This window comes from Bos taurus, chromosome 12 (assembly GCF_002263795.3).
Source record: "Bos taurus isolate L1 Dominette 01449 registration number 42190680 breed Hereford chromosome 12, ARS-UCD2.0, whole genome shotgun sequence".
Classification (NCBI taxonomy): Eukaryota; Metazoa; Chordata; class Mammalia; order Artiodactyla; family Bovidae; genus Bos; species Bos taurus.
The window spans coordinates 36,780,142-36,793,426 of NC_037339.1; the positions used below are offsets into that span (position 1 = coordinate 36,780,142).

General features: G+C 41.6%; 1 pseudogene; it reads right to left on the minus strand.

Moving 5' to 3' along the window:
* Positions 1–1,520: 1,520 nt before the first annotated feature.
* Positions 1,521–4,189, minus strand: LOC101904113 (endogenous retrovirus group PABLB member 1 Env polyprotein-like; annotated as a pseudogene).
* Positions 4,190–13,285: the final 9,096 nt, after the last annotated feature.

Consider the following 13,285-nt stretch of genomic DNA (forward strand, 5'->3'; position numbering starts at 1 on the left):
GTCTAACCGTGAGGGGTAATATTTGTAGAAGCACAATGAGCTTTGTCTACATGTACCATAATCATAAATATAGCGCATTTAAATTACCAAAGTAACAAAAGATTTTAAAAACAAATGTAAATCACTGAAAGGCAAAGAAATTCTTAATCTGCTATCAAAAGTTGCATTGTAAGAAAACTTTGTTCTCTTAACTTAGAGAATAGACTAAATTCCAGTCTGGTACCAGCTTACCAGATAACAAACAAACAAACAAAATTTGTTTATCAATTAACCTTAGAAAAGTCTTTTCCATAAACCTTGGAGTTTCATTCTTGCATAGACATCAGAGTGAAACCATAGAAAGCATGTTTAAAATCTGATTAAATTGCAATTGACAAGGTAACCAGGTCATTGCTGTGACTTGTAACATTTTAACGTTATAACTAGAATTATAACTGACAACAGTTTACCACGTCATATCAGATTTTCATGAATTTTACATAATTTCCAGGATATCTATATTAGTAACATTCAACCATACATTATAACCTGAGAAGATTCATCACTTCTTCTAACAATACTTCCCATGTAATTTAACATGTCAAATGAACTCAGGTTTCTTAATATTTCTCTTTGGGATGTCTCAGGGGCCCTCTGAAGCATCCCAAAGTTAGCTACAAGTCAAGTTATTTAGGAAGGTTTGTTGATAAATATCAAAAGGGTTTATAACAGTCAGGTAGGATCAGATAAGTCACTGTGAAACAATAGTTATCCACTTAGCCAAAGTTAACAAAAGATTTCAAAGGTAAACATAGAACAGAACACTTCAGAGGGAAAGATATTTAAAATCCATTATAAAATGCAGTTCAATATCTCAAGAAAACTTGTATTATGCACAAAACAATTTTCTAGGGGTCCACTTCCATAAAACCTCCTTATCCCTTTCTGTACCCATTCTTTTGTTCCTATCCTGAAACAGCCACCTGTAAGTCAGGACTACTTCTTTTTCCCTTCATAAAATGCAATTTCATTCCTCATACCTTTGTATTAACAAGACATACATCCTACTTTCCTTAAGCAACCAAGAACTGACCTTTATATTAGCATTCTATAGACAGGTGAACATAAACACCAGTGATAATTTCTAGAAAAAACATTGGCTTTCTTGTAGAGAACATCTCAGGATGGCACCAGACATTATTCATTAATAGTATAAATCTCTTTAGTTTCTGTGTAAGAGGAAGGTAGTGTTAAGCAGTGACTGTTTTAGAATGTTATTTATATGGAAATGACCTAGATAATAAATACATTTTCATTACTTAGTTTAGCACAATGATAGAAATTCAGGTTACCAAAATCTGGAGAGACTATTTTAGACGGACATTTCTAAGTATAATTATTTTTAATAGTTTATCTAAAAGCTCATATCACATATGTATTTTTTAGGAGTTATTATTATTATTTTTTTTTTTAGTGTTGTAGCCATGCGTTCCAGGAAACAAACTCACTCAGAAGGACAATGTAGATAGTGGAGTGCAGTTTATTACACCGGCGGGCCCTAGGCAGAGTCTCCTCTTAGCCATGGACCCCGACCAGCATTTGTGAAAATCTTTTATACCCCATGTGTACGTGTCTGAACCCACCACTCCAAATTCCTTGAGACTTACATAAACCAAGGAAAATACAATCCCAATAACCCCATCATTCACGTGCTATGTGCTCATGTGCTCAAACAGTCAAACAATTAGCCAATAATCAATAAACCCGAGGTTACACTCTGATAGATACAGAACAATTTATGGCCTATCTGGAGGAAGGGGTGATTAGTGTATGTTTTCTCTTAGGCGATGAGTAACCTAGATACGATCTTCAAGGTTCCCCTGTCTGGAGGGGGTCTTATCCTTCTGTTGTTGTTTTCATAGGCACTAAACACAGAGTTCAGAGTCCATTGGAAAGGTGGCCGAGCATGATCAGCATGAACAGGTCTAAGATGGGGTCCAGCCCCTATGAATTCTTTCTTCATTCCCCACTCTTGATGCTCTTAAGTCATATTATGAGCATCATTCATAGGGATATATTGCACCCTGGCTCTCCGACTGCCAATTTGGGAGAATGACATCAACCTTTGGGTTACAGAGTTCATAATACACTGTAAAATTCAGGGTCCACAAAGCAGAACTATCAAGACAACTACAACAGTGGTAAATATAGTTTTCCACCAATCGCCCTTCACCCAAGATAGGACCAAAGTCCAGAATGGAATGTTTTCATTTGACATTGCTTTTACCTGGTTTTTCATGTCATCTAAAGCAGTCGATACATTGCCAGACAAGTGAGGAATGTATGTACAACATTCAACCTTAATTATAGCACAAGTCCTTCCTTGAGCAGCTATATGTCCAAAGCCATTCTATTATGAATTACCGCTTTTCTCATTTGGATTTGCTCTTCATTTAAGGCTTGGATGGCTTTTGTTCTATCTAGGAGGGCCTGTTTTGTGAAATTAGTCAAGGCCTCTACTTTAATCATGATATCTGTTGTCCCTATAGAGGGTACGAATAAGGCAGCAATATACTCATACCATTGAAACACGGATCTTGTCCACCTAGCATGTAAATAAGGTAGATTTACAACAAGTAGGTTAGGCTTTTGTTACACTGGCCTTTATATCAAATGTAACCCCATGACCCAAGTCTATTGACTGTAGGTCTTACACCAAGAGAGCAAGGAGAGGTTATGATTGGCAAGAGAGAGGAAAGTCTCTTTTTGTCATCCCAGAAAAGAGCAGAGTGGTTTAAAATCTCCTTGGCAGAGTGGTGACACCCACCAAGGAAGTCCATCCATCACTGACAGAGGCATAGCCCTACATACCCAGCAGTTGGAAGTGTTGTGGAAGTCTGTGTAGGAATGTGCCCATGAGATGAAAACATTGTCCTGAGTTGAAACGAAAGTTAAATTCAAAATCACGTTGATGAGGCCAAGCAGCAGGAGTTGATTGTGCGGCTTTATCCTGAAGGGGCTCATCCAGGATCTTCTTTTCCTTCTTCTTAAGGATGGTCTTAGTTTCTCGAGGGTTGGCGAGGTCCCTCTGTGCAGTCCACTCAGTGTTTTTTGGGTCTGTGTGGTATGTTCTCTTCGTCCTCGTATGATGGATCCAAGGGACAATACCTGCAACTTTAACTGCCCTTTCACCAAGGGGCGAGAAAATCATGTTTCCAATCTTTGACCCATACTTGGTCACCAAGAGTAAACTCATGAATCTGTTCCCTAAGGGGGAACGGCACCCTTTTCTTATACAAACTTAGTTACCCGATTTATTACCTTACCCAGTTCCATCTGCTGTGAAATCCTATTCCTCATTGCCTGAGGCAAATTTGTTGACACCTGTTTTATTATGGGACAATTTCATATGGAAAATAGCCTTGGGACTGTGGGGTCATCCTGAGACTGAGCAGAGCCGTCAGAAACAAGTCCACCCAGGAGCAGTCTCTATGATCCACTTGGAGAGTCTCTTTAATGTCCGGTTGGTTCATTCCACCATCTTAGAACTCTGGGCCTATATTCAGTGTGCAGTTTCCATTTGATGTTTAAAGTTTTGCTTACTTGTTGTACTAAATCAGCTACAAAAGCCGGGTCATTGTCTGAACCAATGCTGGTAGGAAGTCCAAATCTGGGAACTATTTCCCTAAGCAGGCACCAGGCTACTTCTGATGCTCTTTCATTCCAGGTAGGAAAAGCTTCTACCCATCCCAAGAACGTACATACCATGATCAGCAGGTAATAGTAGTGTCGGTGAGGTTTCATTTCAGTGAAGTCCACTCCCAAGTGTTCAAAGGGCAGCGTGCCTTTCCGCTAAATACCCAGAGGTTTTTGTCTGAATACCTGAGAGGCAGCATTAACCTGTGAGCAGGCAGCATGACCTAGGTGGGTCGCTTGGTGTGTTTGTCTTACCAGATTGTGTGCCAGCTCCTCTGGTACCAATAATTTGCCACTTGGCAATTCCCACCATCCCTTTTCAGTCTTGATGGCCCCTTCTGCTTTGGCTAACCTAACAGCTGTTGTCCTTGTTTTATCAGGCTAGTGCCATCAATATATAGGACCCAACTAGGGTCTGGAACCTTGTGTCCTTCTTTAAAACAAACCCCAGATACCTTACCTCCTCCTTGCAGATCTGTGCCTTCTTCTTTGACACCTGGTAACCTGCTTCCATCAGCAGCTGGAGCAGTGCTTTTGTCCCTTCTCAGCATTTTTCCTTGGTCTTGGCGGCCAGCAGCAGGTCATCCCCATATTGTAGGAGCCAACATCCATACTCTTCCGGATGGAATGAGTTCAGGTCAGAAGCCAAGGCTTCCCCAAAGATGGCTGGGGAGTTCTTAAACCCTTGTAGAGGAGTCCAGATGAGCTGTTACTTGGTGCCCCCGACTGGATCTTCCCATTCAAAGGCAAAGATGGGCTGTGACGCTGGGGCAAGGTGTATGCAGAAGAAGGCATCCTTGAGATCTAGGCGAGTATAAACTTTAGTCCTTGGCGGGAGGAGGCTAAGTAAGGTATAGGGGTTTGGAACAGTGGGGTGTAAAGTCACAGTAGCCTGGTTGACTAGCCTGAGATCCTGTACAGGCCTATAGTCCTGTCCTCCTTCCTTTTTGACTGGCAGGATCGGTGTATTCCAAGCCGACTGACACTCTACTAGAATACCCGCTTGTTTCAATCTATTGATGTGGGGCAGTATGCCGGCCCAGGCCTCTATTGTTAGCAGGTACTGGCACATTCTAACCAGGATGGTGCCTGGTTTGAGTTTTATTATCACTGGGGCTTGATGTCTAGCCAGCCTGGGGGGAGGAGGGTTTGTGTTTCGCCCAGACCTCAGGGAATAATTGAGTTAGCTCTCTCTCATGCTCTTCCGGCCCACCTGGTTCTTCCTTCGGAGGCTCATGCAACCTCCACTCATCTTGGGGTGGTATTGAGAGAGAGAGCAAATAAGTCATAGTGTCCAACTGGAAGGTGGGCCTCTCCTCAGGGGAAAAAGTCACTTGTGCTCCTAGTTTGGAGAGCAAGTCTCTTCCCAACAGGGGTACTGGGCACTCAGGAATGTAGAGGAATTCATGAATCACTTGGTGCCCTGCCATCTGACATTTTCTGGGCTGGCAAAAAGATTTAATCATGTCTTCTCCCAATATCCCAGTTACAGCAGTAGTCTTTTTGGACAGTGGTGCCACAGGTTTTACTACCGACAGTTCTGTTCCTGTATCCACCATGAAGTCAGTGTTTTGGTCCCCCACTTTTAAGGTTACCATGGGCTCTCAGGGACTGATATCTCTGAGCCCCGGCAGCCCTATTTAATTTCCAAGTCGGCAAGCCCCACAACTTGGGAACTTCCCCTTCCTTCCTTGCCTTAGGGCATTCATTCTTCCAGTGGCCAAAAGCTCGGCACCAGGCACACTGGTTTGGCTGTAATGGGGCCCAGGGCCTCCCCTGGGACCGGTTGAAGGACTTTCCTGTCCCTGGGGCAGAGGAGTTTTTCCGGAGGGCCTGAGATAGGCTTTCCCAGAGTAGCAGCTAGCATTACAAATCTCTTGTCTGTTCTCTTTTGTTCCTGTTCCCTCCAGCTCTCTGGCAGAGCGTAGTCTCTGCTTAATTCCAACGTCTCCCTCCCCTTCTTGTCAGTACTCACCCGGAGAGACCGGTATAGCTTGGGCAGTTTGGCTGGAGCTGGATCCTGGAAGTGCTGGCCAGAGGCTTCTGTCACTGGGATCGGAGCCTGCCGAGGCTCTACGATCTCGGGAAGAGCTGGCAGAGGAGCAGTGGTTGCTGCAGGACTTCACCTGGCCGTGGATCAGGCATTAAGGAGGCCTTCGATCCTGGTGGAGCACTGAGGCAGGAATGTCATTATCCAGTATGGAGGAGGGGTCAGGTCGACCCGTCCAAATCCTGTAGAATTTCCTTTTTTATCATCAGTCAATTTCTGTGCCATTAATATTTTTCCCTTTCCCTTCTGGATACAGAACCTTGTCCAAGTAGGAGGGTCTTGAGCTAACCCTAGCCATGAGTCAATATATGGATATTGATCCAGGTGTCCCGGCTCTCCTACTGTATAGACTGCTTCCACTATTTTTAAGTTCATGGTGTTCTCTGGTGGCCATCCTATCCCACAGGGGGCCATTTGACCTCACAGAGTATGTGAAGGTGGTTAGGCTTCATCTTCACCCCATAGTCTCCTCCTAATCCCTTCTTAAAATTTTTAATCATGCACTCCAATACAGTTGCCTCAGATTCACTTCCTCCCATCTTGCTTACCTTCTCGGACCTTCTTCTACTTTTCCTTTTCGTTCTGTCTATGAAGTTCTCAGTACCCTATGTACTTCTGATATTTCCACTCAATGACACTAAAATTGCCATTCTGCGTCCTTCCTAATTGGGGTGAGAAGAGCCTTACCTGCCAGATTCCAGAGGGAGGAGAGGGATCGGCGTGCCTTCACCTGCTGGTCAGCACAGCCGAACCAGAAACCACGTGGTCCAAGACTGTTTCTCCCTTAAAGTCCGTTCTGCCTTGGTGGGCTTGATCAGGTGCGGATGATAACACAGATGGGTTAAATATACTATGTCCCAGGCCATCTCCGGGAAAGCCAATTCATACTAACTTATGTATCCCCTTCCTTCTAGACTAACAATTCCGAGGGGGTCAAGAATTTCACAGCAGACGGGACACCTCCTAGGGGAGGGCAGAATACGAGTTTCCTATCCTAAAAATCCCCTGGCGATCGCTGGTAATAATTTTCCCTGAGATGGCGTGGACACACCTCCTAAATGACCTTCACAAATTTCCTTCCTAAACCATAGCACGCTTGTCGACCTGTGTACCAAGCAATCGCTGCTGCCTGCCTATTCCAGGCCCCTGTGGGTCTGTGCCCCTTCTAGTCCCTCCCAGGGGGGTGATCAGGCCCCCTCTTCCACCCTACCGGGTGGGTTCCTCCTCACCTGAGTGCTCAGTTCCCTTGCTGCCGTTCACTACCTGCCAAAGTGAAGAAACCAGGCGTTGAAAGGCTGAATTCTTCCAGAGGGGCGAGGCGCCTTCCCCGCTCTAGGAGATTCAAGCCACAAAGCCTCGGGGTGGCCTCAAATGAGACCTGTCTCCTCAAAGTGATGAGTTTCCCGGCCCATGCACCAAATGTTGTAGGCACGCATTCCGGGAAACAAACTCACTCAGAAGGACAATGCAGATAGTGGAGTGCAGTTTATTACACCGGCGGGCCCTAGGCAGAGTCTCCTCTTAGCCAAGGACCCTGACCAGCATTTGTGAAAATCTTTTATACCCCATGTGTACTTGTCTGAACCCACCACTCCAAATTCCTTGAGACCTACATAAACCAAGGAAAATACAATCCAATAACCCCATCATTCATGTGCTATGTGCTCATGTGCTCAAACAGTCAAACAATTAGCCAATAATCAATAAACCCAAGGTTACACTCCAACTGATACAGAACAATTTATGGCCTGTCTGGAGGAAGGGGTGATTAGTGTCTGTTTTCTCTTAGGCGATGAGTAACCTAGATACAATCTTCAAGGTTCCCCTGTCTGGAGGGGGTCTTATCTTTCTGTTATTGTTTTCATAGGCACTAAACACAGAGTTCAGAGTCCATTGGAAAGGTGGCTGAGCATGATCAGCATGAACAGGCCTAAGATGGAGTCCAGGCCCTGTGAATTCCTTCTTCATTAGAGGCACTTTCCTTGTTGACAAACTGGTAACAGATATAACAATATAGCAATATTTAACTTATAATAAACCTAGGCACTATGAAAACTTTATGCTTAATGTTAATGACTCTTAGACATGTCTATATTAGATTAGCAAACATTAATACTAGATATTTAATATTGACTATTTCCCAGTTCACGTGAATCTAAAATTCATTTAGGTTAATTTTTTCTTGTATTTAGAAATGTTTGATTTGTAAGTGCTTACTTTTCTTTAGGCCAATTAAATAAGAACTCATTTACAAATTCAGCAATATTATAAAAAAACAGAAGACACACACTGAGACATACATAAATCCAGAAAGACAGACAGTGATCTCCTAGTTTTCCACCTTAGATTCAAAATATCTCTTTGACCCCCCTCTTTTATTTTTTGGCTTGAAGTTCTCATTTGCCCAAGGCTGAGGTCTCAGGCAAAGTGGGGAGTGTATTCCAAGCCCATGGAAAGGGTTAACTTCAAGCTTTGCCCTAGGCAGGCCTTTTTAACAAGCTAGATGTTTTCAATTGCATATGCTAAAATAACCAGTTTGCATTTTCCAAGGGAAAAAGAAAATCTCCTTTTGACCAATTTTCTTTCAAGTCTAAAGCATATCATGGCTATCCTGCATCAAAAAGTCACCTCTCCTTTCTGTAGTGATAGTTTTATGCCAAAATTATAGACCAAATAGTGCTCAAATTGACTCTGATATCAGGGGCAGATCAGCTGATAAAAGCTTGGATTGTCCCACTGGTGGGAAGTGAGACCTTTTTCCCATCAGAAGACTCTGAAGGGTTAAGGGAATTTGCAGGAGTAGGGGAAGCTTGGTCCATCCTACATGTACCATAATATTAATAATGCTTATTTACTTTACCAAAGTAACAAAAGATTTTAAAAATGAATATAAATCACTGAGAGACAAAGAAATTCATAATCTGTTATTGAAAGCTGCATTCTAAGAAAACTTTGTTTTCTTCACTTACAGAATAGACTAACTTCCAGTCTGGTACCAACTAATCAGATAACAAAGAAACAAAATTTGCTTATCAGTTTGTTGGGGCCCATGTGAGAAAGCAGGAGAGACACCATCTTGAAGCCTGTCAGACAGGTTGTGAACTGGGCCTGAACCCTGCCCAAGAGTGAGGAAACTGTTGCTAATAAAAATCAGGTCTCCTAGAGACTTCCCTCCCTACAGATGACAAACAGAGAATGCAGTTGAGGTCAGGCTGCCCCTGTTAGATTAACTATGGAGACATACCCCCTTGATGTATAATCATGGTTCCCCCTCTTTAACCTTAATTGCTTGTCCTCCTAGCACCTGCTTGTTGTAAAACTCAATCATACACAATAAAGAGGATGCTAACATGTAACCAGTCACATAGTAGGGGGCATAAAACCGGGCCTCTTGTTGCAGGAAGGAGGACCCCTTCCAGGGCCCGAAACTGGGCTCTTGTCTAACAATCGGAAATGAATTGTCGCGGAGACACATATGCTGACAAAGCAAGAGATTTTATTGGGAAAGGGCACCCAGGTGGAGAGCAGTAGGGTAAGGGAACCCAGGAGAACTGCTCTGCTGCGTAGCTTGCAGTCTCGGGTTTTATGGTGATGGGATTAGTTTCCAGGTGGTCTTTGGCCAATCATTCTAATTCAGAGTCTTTCCTGGTGGTGCACGCATCGCTCAGCCAAGATGGATGCTAGCTAGAGGGATTCCGGTGAAGAAGGAATTCATAGGGCCTGGACTCCATCTTAGGCCTGTTCATGCTGATCATGCTCGGCCACCTTTCCAATGGACTCTGAACTCTGTGTTTAGTGCCTATGAAAACAACAACAGAAGGATAAGACCCCCTCCAGACAGGGGAACCTTGAAGATTGTATCTAGGTTACTCATCACCTAAGAGAAAACAGACACTAATCACCCCTTCCTCCAGACAGGCCATAAATTGTTCTGTATCTATCAGAGTGTAACCTCGGGTTTATTGATTATTGGCTAATTGTTTGACTGTTTGAGCACATGAGCACATAGCACGTGAATGATGGGGTTATTAGGATTGTATTTTCCTTGGTTTATGTAGGTCTCAAGGAATTTGGAGTGGTGGGTTCAGACACGTACACATGGGGTATAAAAGATTTTCACAAATGCTGGTCAGGGTCCTTGGCTAAGAGGAGACTCTGCCTAGGGCCCGCCGGTGTAATAAACTGCACTCCACTATCTGCATTGTCCTTCTGAGTGAGTTTTTTTCCTGGAATGCATGGCTACAACACCGGGAAGTGGACGGACATGCGGTGTCTCCTTTAGACCTTTCCCGAATTCTTCCGGTTGGTGGTGGCTTATTAGTTCCGTATTCCTCATCAGGATCTCCTGTCATAAAACAACTCATGCAAATGGTTACTATGGAGCCTGGCCAGGGTGGGTGGTTTCAATCGGTGTGCTTCCCCTAACACTCTCAGAAACATCAAGGTCCTTTTTGGGAATAGATTCCCCTTGGACCCGCTGGCATAATAAACTGTACTCCACTGTCTTGATTGTCCTCTGAGGTGTGTTTTGTGACTCCACAAAACACAGGTTAACCTGTTCCACAACAGGTTAACCTTAAAAAGTCTTTTCCATAAATCTTGAAGTAGCGGTATTCATGGAAAGGCATCAGAGTGAAACCACAGAAGGCGTGTTTAAAATCTGATTAAATTACAATTGACAAGGTAACCTGATCATTGCTGTGACTTGTAACATTTTAACATGATAACTAGAATTATAACTGACAGCATTTTACCAGGACATATCAGATTTTCATGAATTTCACCTAATTTCTAGGATATCTATATTCGTAACATCAGTCATACAGTATAACCTGAGAAGATTCATCACCCCTTCCAACAACACTTTCCCTGTAATTTCACATGTCAAATGAACTCAGGTTGCTTAATATCTCTCTTTGGGATGTCTCAGGGGCCCTCTGAAGCATCCAAAGTTAGCTAGAAGTCAACTATTTTGGAAGGCTTGTTGATAAATATCAAAAGGGTTTATAACAGTCAGGTAGGATCAGATAAGTCACTGTGAAACAATAGTTATCCACTTAGCCAAAGTTAACAAAAGATTTCAAAGGTAAACATAGAACAGATCACTTAAGAGGTAAAGAAACTTAAAATCCATTATAAAATGCAGTTCAACATCTCAAGAAAACTTGTATTAGGCCCAAAACTCTTTTCTGGGGGTCCACTTTCCATAAAACCTCTTTATCCCTTTCTGTACCCATTCCTTTGCTTCTCCCATCCTGAAACTGCCACCTGTAAGTTAGAACTACTTCTTTTTCCCTTCATAAAATGCAATTTGATTCCTCATACCTTCTGTAATAACAAGACATACATCCTATTTTCCTTAAGGAACCAAGAACTGACCTTTATGTTAGCATTCTATAGATTGGTGAACATATGTACCAGTGAATATATCTTAAAAATTTTTTTTTGCTTTCTTATAGAGAACATCTCAGGATGGCACCAGACACTATCCATGAATAGTCGAAAATCTCTAGTTTCTGTGTAAGAGGAAGGTCCTGTCAAGTAGTGAATGTTTCAGAACCTTATTTTATTTGGAAATGACCTAGCTATTCAATACACTGTTTAGCACAATGATAGAAAATCAGGTAACCAAAATCTGGAGAGACTATTGTAAGTTCAGTTCAGTTCAGTTGCTCAGTCGTGTCTGACTCTTGGCGACCCCATGGATTGCAGCCTGCCAGGCTTCCCTGTCCATCACCAACTCCTGGAGCTTGCTCAAACTCATATCTGTCGAGTCGGTGATGCCATCCAACCACCTCATTCTCTGCCGTCCCCTTCTCCTCCCACCATCAATCGAGACTATTATAGACAGCCATTTCTAAAGTATAATTATTTTTAATAGTTTATCTAAAAGCTCATATCATATTTACATTTTTTAGGAGGTTTTTTTTTTTTGAGGTACTTTCCTTGTTAAACTTGTAACAGATATAACAATATAGCAATTTTAACTTATAATAAACCTAGGCACAACGAAAAATTTATGCTTAATGTTAATGACTCTTAGACATGTCTATATTAGAGTAGCAAACAAACATTAATACTAGATATTTAATATTGACTATTTCCCAGTTCATGTGAATCTGAAATTCATTTAGGTCAATTTTTTCATGTATTTAGAACTGTTTGATTTGTAAGTGCTTCCTTTTCTTTAGGCCAATTAAATAAGAACTCACGACTTCAGCAATATTATCAAAACACAGAAGACACACACTGAGACATATATAAATCCAGACAGACTGATAGACAGAGATTTCCTAGTTTTCTGCCTGAGATTTAAAATATCTCTTTGACCCTTGTCTTTTTTTTTTTTCTCTGCTAGAAGTTCTCATTTGCTCAAGGTTGTGGTTTTAGGCATATGGGGCAGTGTATTTCAAGACCAAGGAAAGGGTTAACTTCAAGCTTTGACCTAGGCATGCTTTTTTAACAAGCTAGTTGTTTTTAACTGCATACGCAAAAAGAACTGGCTTTGCAGTTTCAAAAACAAAAAAATTCATTTTAACCAATTTTCTCTGGAGTCTACAGAATATTTTGGCCATCCTGAGTCAAAAAGTCATCTTTCCTTTCTGTAGTACTAGTTTTATTCCGAAATTATAGACCAAATAGTGCTCAAATTGACTTGGATATCAGGGGCAGATCATCTGATAAAAATCTTGGATTGTCCCCCTTGTGGGAAGTGAGACCTTTTTTCCTGTCAAAAAAATCTGAAGGGTTAAGGGAATTTGCAGAAGTAGGGGAAGCTTCCTCCATCCTACATGTAGGATAATCTTAAATAATGCTTATTTATTTACCAAAATTACAAAAGATTTTAAAAACAAATATAAATCACTGAAAGGCAAAGAAATTCATAATCTGGTATTGAAAAGCTACATTCTAAGAAAACTTTGTTCTTTTAACCTAGACAGCAGACTGAATTCCAGTCTTGTAGCAGCTTACCAGATAACAAACAAACAAAAATTTATCGGTTAACCTTAGAAAAGTCTTTTTTATAAATCTTGAAGTAGCAGTATTCTTGCAAGGGCATCAGAGTGAAACCACAGAAGGCATGTTTAAAATCTGATTAAATTGCAATTGACAGGGTAACCTGGTCATTGCTGTGACTTTAACATGATAACTAGAATTATAACTGACAGCATTTTACCAGGACATATCAGATTTTCATGAATTTCACCTAATTTCTAGGATGTCTATATTACTAACATCAACAATACAATATAACCTAAGAAGATTTATCACTCCTTCTAACAATACTTCCCATGTAATTTAACATATCAGATGAACCCAGGTTGCTTAATATCTCTTTTTGGGATGTCTCAGGGGCCCTTTGAAGTCAAGTTATTTAGGAAGTTTTATTGATAAATATCAAAAGGGTTTATAATAGTCAGGTAGGATCATATAAGTCACTGTGAAGCAATAGTTATCCAGACTTAACCAAAGTTAACAAAAGATTTCAAAGGTAAACATAGAACAGATCACTTAAGAGGTAAAGAAACTTAAAATCCATTATCAAAGGGAGTTCAATAT